Genomic DNA, 14,942 nt, shown 5'->3' with positions numbered 1-14,942 from the left:
ACCATCTGCATTGTTATCTATTATCCTCCAGCCATGCTGATCCCTGGTAGTGCCAGGGATGGGCAAGCGGGCAGGAGGCACTCTGGAACATACAAAGGCCAACACGCCTTTGACACTGAGGGAGCATATCCTCCTCTCTGCTTTGTCCTCCTGCTCTGAGAGCAGCTCTACAGAGGACACTCTGTCCAGCCCCCTTCCCAGCTCTAGGCTTCAAGCACCGGAAGCAAGGAGTTAGTCCTTCCATCTTTCCTGATCACAGAACCCCCTTCCCCACGTGAGCCTCCAACCTCCATCATTCTTCTCCTCAAGAGAACAGACAATCAGAAGTGGCTGGAGAACCAGTCATGAAATCTCTTTAGTTCAAGAAGTGTTCCCCCATGTAAACTGCTTCAGCCACAATGGAAAACAGTATGCAAGTTCCTCAAGAAGTAAAAGGAGAGCCACCCCATGATCCGGCAATCCCACCCCTGGGTGTACCGCCAACGGAAACGAAATCACTGTCTCAAAGCTGTGTCTGCACCCCGGTGTTCAATGGCGCGCTCTTCACAACAGCCGACACACGGAACAGGCTCAGTGTCCATCAACAGATCAGTGGGTAAAGAAAATGTGGTACATACATACAATGGAATATTATTCCGCCATAGCCATTTTTCACAGAACAGGGAACCAGTAGAACAAGGAATACACTCCATTTCAGGAGCCTACCCTTAAGGGGTCCAATATAATCCCTTCTCTTTCCAACCCCCACAGCAACAAGAGGAATGAAAAAATACATACGCCAAACGCGACTTTGACATGGAATGCTTCACACCAAAAGCTACAGCACATTAACATTCCCAGGAGTGAGCAGACATTCATGAGTACATGTCTCACTGGGTGAGTGACATGGCTCACCTCAGAACGAACTCCTGGGAGAGAACCCGATCCCACCTTACAGTCTGAGGAGGGTCAGCTTCTCTTTCCCCGAGAGTCTTGATTTTGAGAATGTCATCAATTAGAGTCACTCTTTTGGAATCCTCAAAGCCGTCACTTGTTTTTAAGTGCCAATACTCAGCAGATTGACCCTGAAACCATTCATCTAGGTCTTTCGCACCCCTCCCGCCGTGAAGTGACCTCAAATGAATGTCCTGGGCAGTGGGCCCTAGTGTATGTGGAAGGGGAAGAAGGCATCGCAGTTACGGTTAAGTTTCACAAGTTGAGTTTTTGACTAGCAACCAGGCCAGTGATGGTCACCGTCATGTCACTTGGTGAAGGAACATGGGCTTGAGCACAGGTATTTCTAAGTATCTCAGGTCTCAGGTTTTCACTGGGCAGACAACATAATGACCCCTATCTTCTGCAAATCTTATGTGATCCAACCAATCAGAAGGATCAATAATGACTTTGAAGTGTCAGTGGGCTGCATAAAGGCAACATACTTTAGTCTCTACTCACAAAGAAATGTGGATTGTTTTCACCCTTGGTGAGTGAACTTCAGCTTCTGTGATGCGACCTTCTGGATGAAACCTGTGCCAATAAAGCAATAGAGGAACCGGGAACCAGAGCCATCCATGAGACTAAAGGGCAGAAGCGTCTTGGAACGCACCTTACCTAGTGCAGATTTGTATCAAGAACTCCCTCCCAATTACCCAAACTCTTCACTTAAGTTTCAACAAATTAACCACCCCCCAGAAAACAAGTGACTTTATACAGACAGGGAACAGAGGAGATCTTGGTGGCACTGCCAGTGAACAAGAAGCCTCCAGCCTGAACTTGGTGCTGAGCCACATCAGCTTTGACGAAAGGTGTCCACGTTGGCCAGAAAGACTGCAGCTCAGAGAAGGCAAAGTCCGAATTGCCCGGCTTTCCCCTGGCATCACAGGAGAAGTAGAGAAGTTGGTTTCTAGAGAGATTGAAGCAATCGCTGAGGAAATTTGCTGGTCCTGTGAAAGGAAACAAAACATTTCGTTGAAATGATGGCAAAGGTCTCAAGAACTAAAGTGGAAGCGAGGGCTCACAGGGAGGGAGAGGACCTCAACCAAGCCACAAGGGTCTGCTCTAATCTATGGATTCTGGAAGTGCTCAGCTACTTCCTTCAGGACCCGCTGCATGCCGAGCACTTACAAGGATCATCACACTTGATTCTCACAACATACCTGATAGCAAGGTGTGCTCCCCGTCTCCATCTGTGGAAACTCAAGCTCAAATATGAGAGCTAGAGAGGGCCAAGGGTCTTTCTCACTCAGATACCAGAACTCTATTGTCCACGAAACACAACGTCTGGTCTCAGCAACATCTGCTAGGCAACAAAGTGGCCAACAATGTACGGAGGGGTAAGCGCGTGAACAAGTACGGACCTATTCATTACTTCAATTGCTAGACTATGCCTGCAGGGCCACTGCTACATAAATGCTCACCTACCCACAACCGGGGTAGACTGGCAGATTGCCATTGTCTGGCACCCACGTGGTGGACGGGTCTCACCTTCTCCCCCGTTTCCCACTTAGACCCGGTCTTAAATTACATCCAAATCCACGATCTCACACCCGAGATAAAAAGCACATGAGCAATCTCCCACAATCTTTGGATTCCTGAAGGTTGTGTTTGACCGTCCCATCTAGTCCATCCTGCTTCTGCCTGGGCTGGCAAAGGTTTTCCAAAGGATAAGACAGATCAAAACCTTGACGTGAAAATGTCAACATCGGTTCTTTTTGAAATCTGACAGTCTAATAAAGTCAAGGTGGCTGTAACAGTGGCACCCACAGGAAACAGAGGAACACCAATAGGGACTGGAAAAAGATGCCACTGACTAGTCAAGAATTGGTGGTAGACCTAGCATCTCAGCCATGGGGTTCATAAGCAGTGCCCAGGGAGTGCCCCCGACGTTCCCGGAAATTCCCCTCTTAGACACTCAGGGAAGGGATTTCCACACCATCTGAAATAGCGCTACAGCTAACAGGAGATCAGTGCTACCCTCCTCCCAACACCTGTGGCCTCCGATCACACGAGATGGCACTTACTTGTCTGCCTGCTCTTGACTGTTGGTTCCAGTTCCACTCTCTTCTCCGTACAGGCCCACAGGATGACCTGGACTGGACTTTGCCATCACAGGTCCTGAAGGGGATGGTGATGGTAGAAATCTGCAAGGAGACTTGACTTTGGGTGGACAGCCCAGCACAACTGCAGGAAAAACAGTTTACTTGCCAACTCATATAAGTCAAGAGGCTCAGGCGAACTTGTTCTTTCCCTTATCCTGAGAAATTTCTGAAAATGGTCGGTGAGGCCAGAGGACCCACTCACGCACCTTGTGTGAGGTAGGCCAAAAGAGTGAAAGACACTGTGAGACAGGCGCTCCATGAGTCAAACCACAAGATAAGGCCACTGCTTTAGAGGCCTCATTGCCCCTTCAAGTGAACCAGGGTTCATCCCGCTTTACTCAAACACGGATGGGATTCACTCAACATTATGTTGACAGGTGTGACCAGTGACTTGCTAGAAGCCAGGGGTGGGGGGGGGGGGTGGGCGGGGGGGAGGGGTCTCCCAACTCCATTTTTTCTCTTCAGTAATAAGGGAACTGACTCACACATAAAAGGATGGGAACAAACCTTTGGAATGTGTGCCTGCTCTCGCTGTGTTCCCAATTACTGACACTTACATGCCACGCAAGATTACGGGTAACAATTCATTCACATGGGTTCTGTCTTCTACTTAATAGACCATGAGATGCACATTAGACAACTGGGTCGTTATATTGGTCTCAGTAATTGGTAAAAGATTAAGTTCAAAGACTGCTAAAACTAGGCATGAGCTAACTGAATTCAGAACAATTTCATGAAGAATTTCATATAGTACATAACGTTACTACCATCCGATATCGAACATAGGTCTTTGAGGACAAAACAACAGAAAAAACTGGACATCTGGAAATACACAGATTGGGGAATTTGCTCTTAATTTGCAATACGTCCTACTGTACTATGGGCAATGGGCACGGATTAAAAGCACCTTCATTCCACACGTAGGTATTGATCCAGGTCTGGGGCTCTGCCTGAAAAGGCAGGACTCACCGGCGAGGTGAGTGAGTGTCCCAATTCCGGAAATTGTTATTCCTGTCAGTACCAACCGCACAGATAAAGGAAGACCAGCAATACAACCAGTAAAGCAAATACCAGCAATACATCTGTCCCATTTCTAAATGTGATCAAGGTGGATTTAGAGAACACCAATGCCCCACCAATATTCAAGTCATTAAATCATCTCTACATGAGCTAACATACATAATTCAAGTCAGTATCAAGAATCAACCTGCAAGAAGGCTCATAAGCCAACTCAACCATCACCATTACGTAGAGGAAGTAGTTGTTTTCCTTGACAATTCTGAGGTTACTGCCAGGCAATAGTGTCCTCAGGATTTTGAGGAAAACAACAATGTTCCTTTAATTTAATTCTCCCCTTGAATACACAGTGGATGTCGCAGGATGGAGGCATGAGGATAAACACACGGGCACTGTCGATTTCTTAACGCGACATTGTAGCACTTTGAGCCACTAAGGCACAGTCAGCACTTGTGTGCAAAGAGGCAAGGACAGCACCCTTTGACGTGGGGGTGGGGCAATGGTACTCGCAGTCTGGCCCAGGACCTCAAACAGATGGGATAGCAGTGGTCCTGGGGCAGACCGGTCAGGACATGAATTGGCCTATCCTGCTTTTCTGGACACAGAAACTACACAAAACGTTTCTTCTCTGCGACAACACGAGGGAAGGAGGAACCAGGCCAACATTTAAAGAAATGACAACGGAATAAATGCACAATTATTGCCCTCCAGTAATAGACAAAAGCATGCCCGATGACCTGCAAGGGCCATTCCCTCTTAACAGCACTCATTCTGGAGGTGAATTTCCACCTCTGTAAGTGGAAAATGCCCCACGATTTTAGCAGGAAACGCATGAAAAGACTCAGGACAGAACCCAATCGAATAACGCGACACGCAACACACAATGATTGCTGGAAATGAAGTCCCCGAAGAACCCAAATGACTTCCAGTGTTGACCAGTGAGGCGCACTTCCGGGAATTCAGTGTCGTAAAACAGCACCGCTCAGCCAGATCGACAACGTGTGAATTTTTAACATTGAAAACAAACCTTTCTTAATTTTTATTAGAGCTATGAAATAAGAAACCTAAAGGCTAAAATTTCAAAACTTTAATGGTATGAAAAACCCTTAACAGTAAATAAAATGCAAGATTAGGTTAGCGGACCGCTTGAAGCCGCTAAGTGTCGTAAAGCAAAACGCACAGACACAATTAGGACCATCGTGTCCTCATTTGTCAATCGAAGGTGACATGAAAAACTTTAACACGAAGCTTACGAAAAGGATCAGGACGTACCTTTAACAGAATAAAATGACCCCAAACGCCATTGTTCCGTAAAACACAATCCCACCCCGGGCCAGGGACGCACGTCAACATACGGTTAAGAGCATTCGCTGTCGTAAAACAACAAGGACTCAGCCAACTGAAAGTTCGGCCCTGTACGTGGAGAGGACCTCAGAACGTTGAGTTTTTAAGAAAAGTTAGGAAGACGGAGAAACACCAGAATAGAACAATATAAATCAGGTCAAACACGCAATTCTATTATAAACTTACGACACTCTATCAGAGGGTACATTCCAGCTCTGTAAATTAAAATTTCCCCGAAACCGTTTAAAGGACGTTTATGGGGGAGGGCCAGGACCTCCTCATTAAACGCATGAGGAAGGGCATGCAGAATTCAGTGCCCAGCAGGGTCCAGTCCTGGCTGACAAGAGTGGCTAAGGGGCCTTCACACAGACTGGAACACTTCTGGTGCTCAGCCGCACAAATCACTTCCCAAAGGGCACACGGAAGAGACTATCGTTTGAAGAATGCTTAGGAAACCCAGCTGAAATCCACATGAAACACATGCAAATGGCCGCAAAATCACGAGGAAGACAAAAACACCCCGCGCTACGGACGGACGAGATTACAGAATGAAACCAGCAATAGAAGCCCCGGGGCCGTGATGCCCCTCAGGGACTCGAAGCAACAAGGGCTCGCCCATCACACCGCTGGGTTTCACACTGGAAAAGCGTAGGGAACACTACACTTTGCATGCAAACACACTGACAGCGTCTGGGCCACTCTCCACTCAGCGCGATGACATTAGGTCCAGAAGGGCTTTGCAGAAATACGTAAAACAGCGTGCAGTGCTGACTGAAGGGGACTCGCGGGGTCAGGGAACAAGCCAAGCCCGAGCTGAGCAGGCCGGCTGTTCACTCTTTCCCCCGACGTTATCAGGGTGTCGTTCTTTTTCAGCCGCACGGGAAGAAGAGCATCCCGAAATGGGAGCAACCAATGAAAGGAAACGCGCACTCACGCTGGGCAGGGAAACCCAAGTCTGCGCTCACAGGCGGCCATGGGCCACCAGCTGTCACCCTCGCACACACGCTCCCTGAGCGCGTCACCTCCCTCTGTCCGAGTCGAAAATCACCGAGATCCCGACCCTGACGAAAGGGCTCACGGAAACGGACAGGACCCAGATTTCCACAAAGACCCGGGGCCAGCCTCCAGCCCGCGACACTGGACAACCAAAGGCCACACCCGCTCCCTGGCCGCCAACGGCCACGGCCCGTCCTGGACCCACGGCCACTCGGCCCTCCGCCCCAGCCCCTTCCTCCTCTCCAAGCTGCAGACACCTCCAGTCCTGAAGACCACCAACAGGGGGGTCAAGGCCCACATCGCCACGAGCAGACGAGCTGAGCCTTCCATCAGGTTGTGCCGCAAGCTCCACCGGGGGCCCGGACGCCGCTAAGGGGCCTTCTCTGCCGTCCACCCAGAAGCCCGCCCGGGTCACACTGCCTGTCAGAGGAGCTGAGCACACACCGTCCCCCCGCTTCCCTCCAATCACCCGACAGACAGCCAAGTAGGAAGTCAAGGGAACTTACACTTTGGGGACAGCAGGAGACGGAGCCGCCATGTTCCCCCATCCTGGAGGGAAACGGTCCACGGAAGCCGCGCTGCACAATCCACATTTTAAAGAGCCCGGTCAAGCGTTTCGCTTCCCTGGACAGCGTTCCTTTGGCCCCGCCTTCACACGTCGTCATTGGCGGGTCTGCGACGATTGACAGGGAGACTGGCCACTCGCTCCAGCTCCAAGAGCGCAAACCCCGCTCATGTCCCAAGGCTCTGCTTATTGACTGAAATCTTGGCTCTTCTTGTTCTTTCTTTCTTCTTCTATGTCCATCCCTCAACGCCTAGCTCTGCTTCGAGGCTTTTCACGTATCTTTTCCTTAGTTTCCCGTCTTCTCAGACTTTGGAAATCTTGATCACTCAGGCTCTTCAAGCCTAGCTCCGTGCCATCCTCTTCCAGGAAGCCTTCCATGCTTCACTCCTCCCATCCCCAGCGGTCGATGTGAATTTCCCTTTGCTCTTCGACATGGACATGAAGACACCTCCGAGCGGCGATTCAGGGGAATCCTGCCATCTCTGGGATCGCGGAGTACTTGCTGGGCACAGTGTGAAGGACCCCAAGTTGGCACTCGCAATCTTGGCAAGACGGTTACTGTTGCACACGTTTGGGAAGAGCAGGGAAAAACCAGCAACAGAGTGACTCATAGCAGCCTCCCAGGATTGGTCCCATCAGTGAATTCAAACAACTCCCAACCACCCCTTTCAGGATTTTCATATCCTTTCCTACCTTTCTACCTCTGGAACTCTTGCCCACTCGCCAAGGCCCAGGCATAAGGCACTACCTCTCTGAGTCCTCCTCTGGTTTCACGTTCCCACTCCCAACCCCAAGCAGAGTTCTTTCTTGTGTCGCTGTAGGATGAAAGTTAAGGGCACTTCATTTCTCTGCTGCCAGGTCACTAAGCTTCCTGATTATGAAGGTGAGAGTGGAAACCCCTTTCTTTTCAGGAGGCCATCTGCTGAGGAATTTTTGCAGCTGCTCTCAATTTGAGAGTTGGACGAAAAGAGGGGCGCGGCCCCGCTAGCACTGACTACCTTGAATGATCAACTCACCTGCACTCTCCCTTGGTTGGTGGACCACATAGCCACGGGATGAGGCTCGATGGACTGCACGCTCAGAGTGGACAGTGCCTCTGGGAAGGACACAATAACGCGAACCCTATCCTGCCCACAGAAAAAGTCATTTTCGGCGTGGTGGGGGTGGGGAGGCGGCGAAGGTGTGGGAACAGTGTCATGCCATAGTCCACGGTGTTGCCCTACCCACCACAGTGGTGGCTTTTCTATGTGACCTTGACTGGCCACGGGATGCTCAGATTAAACATGGCTTCTGCTTGTGTCTGGGAGGGTGTTGCGGGAGGAGGTTGGCATTTGAGGAGGTGGCCGCAGTAAGGAAGATTGCCCTCCCCAGGTGCGTGGGCATTATCCAATCCATTGAGGCCTGAATACAACAAAAGGTGGACGAAGGCAGACATGCCTCCTTTTTGCCCGCCTCACTGCTCGAGGTGGAACATCTCATCTCATCTTCTCCTGCCCTTGGCCTGGGATTGATCCCATCGGCTCCCCTGCTTCTCTGGCCTTCAGACCGGGACTAAACTATGCCGCCAGCTTTCCTGGGTTTCCCGCTGGCACACGAGAGACTCTGGGACTTCTCAGCCTCCACAGATGCGTGACCAAAATCCTCATAACAAGTCTCCTTTCCCATAACTTATCATACTCCTATTCTTGCTGTTCCTCTGCATATCTCTGACTAATATACCTTGAATTTCGCATCCGCTGCTGCTGTTAGAGAGGGCTTCCCAGTCCTCAAGTAGATCTCTGAAGAAAGGGCAAAATCCAAAAAGTTAACATGAGTTCCAAACTGTGGATGAGGAAAGGACACACCAGAAACAGACGGCCAGATATCTGGGCAGTGCTCAGAACACAGCCACTGGCCGCGATGGGGGTCTTATCCGCTAGAGTCAAGCTGGTCGTTTGTCAGCGCACAGAAAGCTGATAGCTGACCTCTTCCAGAGCTGGGATCGTGGGTCACACTCTGAGGAAGCTCCAGAGGGCAGGAGAGCTGTGGCAGGCTTTCTCAGCCATCACTGAAGCCATGTGGAGGGAAGAGAGGGGAAACTCCAGCTCCTGATGTGACTCCTGTCTCCAGGATCTGCCAGCTCTCTCAACACCTGGCACTAAGGCTTATCTCTGTGACTGGTTCTGTGGATGGACACATGCTGGGCTCTCTCAGTGCTTGCCACAGGATGGCCAATACCACACAGGTCCTGCTTCTCGGATCACCCATGCCCTCTTGATTTTTATGCCACCAATCTTTCCAGTCCCACTCACACTTCATCCCAGGCCAATGCCCTGGGCTCCTGCCTGTCTGGGAAGATTCGGCATTCGCTACTCACCGACTACTCATTTTGGCTACTGGATCTGTATGCGGGCTGCACCTTTGCTCCCTGGATTCATACACCAGCTCTTCCTCTCATCAGATGGGTAACGTGACATGATTATTGTGCCTCTATTTCTTCATGAGTTAAAGCAGTGAGCCAATAAGAACCGTCTCACTGGGCTGTTCTAAGATGCGTTGAGTTAATGCAAAGCCCTTTCTTGGTGCCTGGTACATACCAAGCTCTCACCTAACTATAGTTGTCATTTTGTTATCATCATCCTTCATGTTTCAAAGCAAACCTGCACTCTTACCTGCGCCATTCCCCCACTAAAGCAGCTCGTATGACTCTGCATTTTCTAATGACCACGGAAAGCACCTTCCAGGTTCCAGGTTCACATCTTCCAGGCACTTTCTAATTCTCCCATTGTTAGTTCCACATCTTTATCACTTTCATGTATGGCCATTTCTGCATGCTAATTGATAAATCTAATCGTCCTAAGTGTTTAGATATATATGCACACATATGTGTATATATATATCATCTCTCCTCTCCAAAGTTACCACAAATTTCTTCTATAGAATAAGATCAGATAGCTCTTTATGTAGCATGGTATGTAGGGGTATTCTGTAAGTACACATGTAGATAGTGAAATAGTGGTTTTCACTGGCAGATCTCCAGATATACTCCCGCTGGAGGAATTCACAAACTCCCTTGTCTGCTGACTGGTTTTGCCAGAAGACTCAATGTCAGTGGTGTTCTGATAGAGAAATTGGCAAACGGTTCTGGGAGATTTGGTTGCGTCCCTCGGGCCAGTCTGTCAGGAGACGAAGCACCAGGCTGAACCGTGTCCTGCCCCAGAGTTGACGTGCTACACAGGAGAGAGAGGAGGCTGTTTCAAGGTCCAGGGAGGAGCAGGTGCACGGGAGCAGGGGTCGGAAACAACATGGCCTCCTCAGGGTAGAATGCACATCGTGGTCTGATTGGAGAAGGGAGTTCAGGATGTAAGATGAGGGGAAAGGCAGTGCAGAGCACACAACCCTGGGTGGGATGTGGAAGGCTTCATTAAGAATTTAAGGCCTTGAGTAACAGATTCCATTTGCTTTAGAAATGTATCATTTGGGTGTCAGTGTGCAGAGTGGATCCAAACAGAGTCATCTGAAAAAGGGAGGCAATATAGTCATAAGGAGGCTGTTAGAGTCGAGGTGGGGGTGAAGGAGTGCTGGAGCTCCTCCAGGTGCCGTGAAGATTAAATGGAAACACGGGCCAACAGGGCGTGCGGTGAAGGTGCAGTGGCAGCCATGTGAAGGACGGGCAGTCAAGGAGTCAGGGGCTACTGCCAGTTTGATGGAGCTGCTGCCTGGATGGATGGCGGTCCCCCCAAGTGAGAAAAGGCACAGCGTATCAAGGGGGGTGGAGAGCCAAGGGGACAGCAGGAAGGCAGCAGAAAATGCCTCCTGTCACAAGTCAAGAAGTACTCATAAAAGCATATGATTGAGAAAAATGGAGGCAACCGCTCAAAAGACATGTGTAGTTTTGGCCTCTGGGATGGGGAACCGAGAGAGCAGAGGAGGGGCAGGAATTCACTGCTTTCACTACAAGCCCTTGTGTACTATTTGATCTTTTAAAAACTATCTATGCGTGTATTCCTTTGATCAAAATTAAAGCTTACAGAAAAGGAATTCGAATTAGAAGGAAATTGGGGGAGGGGACTTTAGGGAGTGGCACATGAGGCCAGATGGCTTCTGCCTTCCTATCTGTCTAATAGTGTATGTAGGTCCTAAAATGTTCCTGAGGTATCACGAGATATGATTTCCGTACTTTCTAAGCAAATCATAGACCATAAGGAAATGCTTTAAAAGTAAAAATGGCCAGTAATCTGCAGGTAGCCCAGATCTTCCTAACTCTAGGGAACTTTGCGTGAGCAATAAGGTGAAAACAAAACAAAGATTGTGATTAACTTTTCAAAACTGAAACACTCAACAAATACCCCATGGTGATCATCCAAGGGTCCCACATTTTAGTGTTGGTCATAACAGCAAGACAGCGGAAATAAACTAAATGTCCAACGCTAGGAGCTTGGCTGAAGAAAAAACGTACATTGATAGACTAGAACACTATGTAGCCATTAAAAATAAGGAGAAATAATTTACCCGGGTGGAATGACTTTAATAGATGTCAAGCCCCCTCACCACCAGCTCGAGCGATTGAACCAGAGACAGAGAGAGAGAGAGAGAGAGAGAGAGAGAGACTGAGTGCACACGTGCACTCACACACTCCACCAGAGAGAGAGAGAGAGAGAGAGACTGAGTGCACACGTGCACTCACACACTCCACCTGGTTGTAGAGACATAGTGATACCTGGGAACGTGATTGCACTGTGACGAAAAGCCAGGCCGGGGCCTAAGCACTTTCTACACATCATTTCACGTGATCCTCACAGCAACTCAGAGATGCGGACCGTTATCACCTCCGAGTTGCAGGAGAGGAGCCAGGCACAGAGAAGGATAGTGCCCGAGTGACGAAATACTGCAAACCATATCATCCTGCCCACTGATACCAGACATTCACTGTCATGATTCGTTTTCAGTCGTATCTTTATTACTTGAAGAGTGAGGCCGCCTTTGAAATTTTCGTGTAAAATTCCCTCTCTAAGTGGGCACGACGGGGGCTGGAATTTGGGGAAAGCAGGGCTGGGCAGTCCATTTCTGCAACCTCAGTCGATCCTCCCAAGTTCTTGCTTGGCACACACTCACGGAGGCTCAGGCGGAGCTCAGAGGCACCTAGAGCGGACGTGAATTCTAACCAGAAGGAGAAGCAGGAACGAAACATCAAAGCATTCCTTATCACAGGGGCTCCAATAAAGCAAGCGGGACTCAATGGGGAGATGTCACTAATAAATACGACTTTCTCCTCAGCACACGCTGGGGTATACCCCTTAACAGAGCAAGATCAATCATGCATATTTCTCAACAGGTCCAGTTAAAAATTTTCACTTGCAAGGAGCACAGGCCGTTGGGTTTGTCTTTCACTTTTCAAATCCTTTCCCCCGATTCACGGCAGGGCTGTTTCTCCCGTCCCACAGCCAGAAGAAGGAGACAGGCAGCGAAAGTCCAGCATCCTCGGACTGATGGCCTGTTCTCCTCCGTGACCCACTCTCACGAGCTGAGTATCTCTGGCAACGTCTGCCGAAGGCTACGTTGGACAGTTACGGGCTGTCTCTGGAGCTCTGCTGACAGTCCCCGAGTGCAACAGGACACGTCCTTTACCTCAGGCTTTCCTAAGATGTAGTTCTCTGAGAGCACCACGTGGGACAGAGCTCCTCTCTGACACCAGATCAACAGAATTCCTTTTCTACCTTTCTCTATCATTTCCCCCTTCCTTTCCTCCAGGTCCTCTCTCAATAGGACCAGACTTCCGACTCTACAGGCACAGAGGCAGCTTCCGGGCCCTGCACTTCCCTGTGGCTGGTCCACAGCCTGGGCTCTCTGATGTGACCCTTGACCCCTGCCCTGGACACAGTTCCCTCACTGCCTCCACTCTCAAACTGGTGCTCGCACCCTGATGACTACCGGCGTCCGCTTCCCACTCCAGCAACGCAGGCAGCCTCTGTCTAGAATCCTCGTCCCCAGGGTAGGGGTGGGAGTGCTCAGAGACCGGTATCCATTCTGTCTTCGAGACATGACTGACCACAAGTCCCCGGTTTGGGTAGTTTTACTGCAAACCTAAGAGCTGCCCTTCAAATCCTTCCTGAAAACTGCCTGGGAACCCGGAGGCCAAGTTCATAAGCCACATTTGGTTCAACCAAAGAATCTGAAGGATTCAGGGCAAGGTATTGAAGTCTGAAAAGGTGGAGGCTCCACGACAAGCCAGGATGTCAATACTCGGGGGCTTGACTGGATGCTGATGTCTGGCCCTCTGCTGTGTTTCTACCTCAACGACTCCTGTGGTCTGGGGTAGTGAAGCCTCATGATTTTCGGCAGGTCCCAAAGGAGGGGATGTTAGGTAGACAGAAAAATAATATAGACAATAATCACCGGCTGCTCTTTCATTTCCACACAGCCTTCTTCCATTCATACGATTCCAAAAATGCTCCCTCCTGCCATGACTTGATCACTCCACATAAAACCAAGAGGTAACCGGACAGAGACAGCATATACACACCTTCCACCGTCATACTCAGAGCTGAAGTCATGGGGCCTCTGTTTACAGTTAATCTTCTCCCAGTGATGTCTCCTCTTTCTCTTGCTCAGTCATCATCCCAGCGTAATGTGGATATGCTACAATTCCACGACCTAAATGTTGAATTCACCAGCACCACCGCTCCGTGCTATTTACATTGCTAAAGTAGAGCTGAGAGAATTGAACTAAAGGACGTGCATAAGCAGGGAACAGAGGTAGAGAGTACAGTCCTCATTTCTGCACACAGCCCTGAGGTGGTCCTGTTAGCTATGACTTCTCCATCAACTCCACGGTCCTTTTGCCTTACCCTCTGGGGAGGCTCAGTCCTTCACTCCTGGGGTCTGAGTCCTTGGTGCTCCTTTCTGGGGTTGCAGTACTCTGTCGGGACCTACTCAGGACTGGAGGATAAGAAGCCACCTGAGGGGACCCCCTGAGTCTCATCCGTATTCCTCCTCGGCCTCATTCTATAGCGTAAACACCACAAGCACCTGTTTTGAGAGGCTCCAGCAGCTAAGAGCGGCTTCAAGTATAGTGGAACCAATATTTCCTCCCATACGGGATGGGTTTCTTCCTAGGGGACCAGAACCTCTAACCAGCAGAGAGCAGAGTTGCAGGGCGGGGAGGTCAAACTGTGGCAGATGAGTCAAGTGTGTGTCCGAGGGGAGATCCAATAGCTTCCATTTGTGTCTTCTGACCCTAATACCCTTTCTCCAGGGCACAGGCAGCCAGTGTGGGGGCAGGTATAGGAGACGGACACCTGTCTCCACCGGGAGACTTCTCGAGTCGAAGGCTGGCTGGAGCACCCTGTTCCAGCAGGGAGAGCAGGGACCACAGCGAGGAAGACTTAGGAAGAGAAGGATGGGGGTAAACTCCTACTCCCTGCCTGCTCCCTGCCTCCCTGGAATTCGGTCGCATCAAGGCATGCATGAGTAGACCGAGGTGAGGTGAAGGAAGGAGCACCCATGGTGCTCAGCCCAGGCCATGCCCTCACATGCCACCAGAGGCAGCCCTGTCTGCACATCCCAACAGAGGCAGACCTGCCCCTACGTCCCACCAGAGGTAGACCTGCCCTCACATCCCAGCACAGGAGGCACGGCCCTCACATCCCACCCCAGGCAGCCCTGCCCTCACATCCCACCCCAGGCAGCCCTGCCCTCACATCCCACCCCAGGCAGCCCTGCCCTCACATCCCACCCCAGGCAGCCCTGGCTCTTCTTGGCCCACAGGGGCTCTTCTCCTCTGTCGTGTGGGCTCACCAGCAGTGCCATATCCCACTCATGGTCTGCCACCAGCATCTACTCACATACACTTTCTAGGAGCTACTCTGTCATTCCAATGACACAAAGCAGGTATGTCCCCACTGAAAAGGAGTGTGCAACAAGGAATCCACGTGGTGCATTCACGGGGCGGGGTTGTGGCCGGG

General features: G+C 50.3%; 1 long non-coding RNA gene across 1 annotated transcript; it reads right to left on the bottom strand.

Moving 5' to 3' along the window:
- Positions 1-665: 665 nt before the first annotated feature.
- On the bottom strand, positions 666-10,976 carry LOC139042726 (uncharacterized). Its single transcript, XR_011499792.1, has 4 exons — positions 6,941-10,976; positions 3,000-3,159; positions 2,136-2,275; positions 666-1,922 (listed from the first exon to the last, which is right to left on the bottom strand). It is a non-coding gene; the product is annotated as an uncharacterized lncRNA (long non-coding RNA).
- Positions 10,977-14,942: the final 3,966 nt, after the last annotated feature.

Source organism: Equus asinus, chromosome X, assembly GCF_041296235.1.
Source record: "Equus asinus isolate D_3611 breed Donkey chromosome X, EquAss-T2T_v2, whole genome shotgun sequence".
NCBI classification, from domain to species: Eukaryota; Metazoa; Chordata; class Mammalia; order Perissodactyla; family Equidae; genus Equus; species Equus asinus.
Note: the sequence above shows the minus strand (reverse complement) of the source record. Positions and strands in the feature narration are given on the sequence as shown.